The sequence below is a fragment of the Elephantulus edwardii genome, unplaced genomic scaffold (genome assembly GCF_000299155.1).
Source record: "Elephantulus edwardii isolate Elephantulus edwardi_28Jun2011 unplaced genomic scaffold, EleEdw1.0 scaffold00001, whole genome shotgun sequence".
In the NCBI taxonomy this organism is placed as follows: domain Eukaryota; kingdom Metazoa; phylum Chordata; class Mammalia; order Macroscelidea; family Macroscelididae; genus Elephantulus; species Elephantulus edwardii.
Genome location: NW_006399751.1, coordinates 36236679 through 36238473, shown reverse-complemented (window position 1 = coordinate 36238473; position 1795 = coordinate 36236679).

Sequence of the window (1795 nt, the reverse complement as noted above, 5' to 3'; positions counted from 1 at the left end):
GGACTGCCAAGAGAATAAATAGGTCTGTCCAGGAGAAGGTGAAACTAAGCTGCTCTTCAGAGATAAAGATTTTGAAACTGTCTCACAGACTTTGGGCATGTTACCAGGAAGGGCCAGTCAGTGGAGAAGGACATCATGCTTGAAAGGGTGGAGGGTCAGCAGAGGAGAAGACGACTCTGGATGAAATGGATTGGCACAGTGACTGTGGCAATGGAGGCAGGTTTTCAGAAACTGCGAGACTGGCTCAGGATAGGGCTGTGTTCAGGGCTATTGTTGAAAGGGTCACTATGAGTCAGAGTCAACTAGCTGGCACATAACAACAATATGCAAAACTATCAGAGCTGGTCTAACTAGTCCCTTTTAATGAGTTCTTGCCAATCTTTTTTAATAAAAAGTGATGCAGTCTAAAGTTTTTACTCTAGATAATTTTATATATTTTTAATACTTCTTCAAGATATATTTCTAAAAGTTCAATTCCAAATCTAAATATTAAATATGTGTAGCATTTCCAATATTCCATATTCCCTTGAGATTGCATCATTTTGCAATGTCTCAAGGAATATACATGAACGCTTGTTTATGCACGTCCTAGCCAACAGAGGATGCTGTCAAAAGTTTGAATTTCTGCCAGTTCAGGAAATGAAACATGGTATCTAAGTGTCATTTTGATTTTCAATGTTCTCATTTTGCTTGGGATGAAACTTTTTTGTATGTTTAGGCTACTTTTTATTGATTGTTCTGAAAACTATCTTTTATCATCTGTCCATTTTTCCGTAGGATAAGCAAGCTCATTTTCCTCTGTTGTTAGAGAACACGCAACAGTGATAGGATATCTCTGTGAAAGAAGTGGCAGGTATTCTTCCCAATTTCTCATTTGAATTTTGACTCCACTTAAAAGAGTTTTTTTGTTTGTTCTGATTTACTTTATCTTTACATTTAAGTTGCACTCTTTATTACCAGATTTTACATTTACAATGTATTCTCAACCCTTCTATTAACAAGACAAATAAGCTTATCTTAGTAATTCGAAAATGGAAAGGTAATAGGAAAGAGCAGCAGTTTCTACAAGAATTTGGATCCAGTTATACAGAAGTTTATAAGTAAAAGAAAACTCTGGTGGCAAAGTCAGTAGTGTATTGTGCTCTTAACCCAAAAGCCACCATTCTCCCAACAGGTTGAATCCAACAGCTTTGAGAGAGAAAGATGTATAGCCTCCTCTCATTTTTATTTAAGCCTGAGAAATCCAATTAAGAATCGTTATGAGTGGGATCAGACTTGATGGCAGTGAGAGAGCTGAATTGTATCTAACTATAAATAACAATATAGCTCTTTGAAAAAGAGAATATATGAAAACAAAATTTAACATCTAAGATAAAAGCTCCACAAAACTAGTCCATGTGGTTCATATTAAGTGGGTGAAAGCACATACTTTTTGTTAGGATTTTGTTTTCATTTTTTATAACACCAGTAGTAATCCTGAAGAGATGTTTTCCTTATTATTCCTTAAACTATTTGCCCAACATCATGTCTTCAATAAGCAAGAGAGCATGGCTTCAAATACGGTTCTATTATTTTTCTCTAAAATCAGATCATATGATTTATGGCCATGGAAAATCCAGAATCATTATTTTTGTTACAGATTCCAGCTTTTTGTTTGTATGGGGTTTTTTAATTATTTTTGTGTGTGTATGTACCGTCAAATCAGATATGACTGGTACAGATGTTGCCCTGGATGTGCTCACCAAGTTGTGCCAAGAAATCTGGAGAACAACCACTTGGCCAACTGACTGGAAGA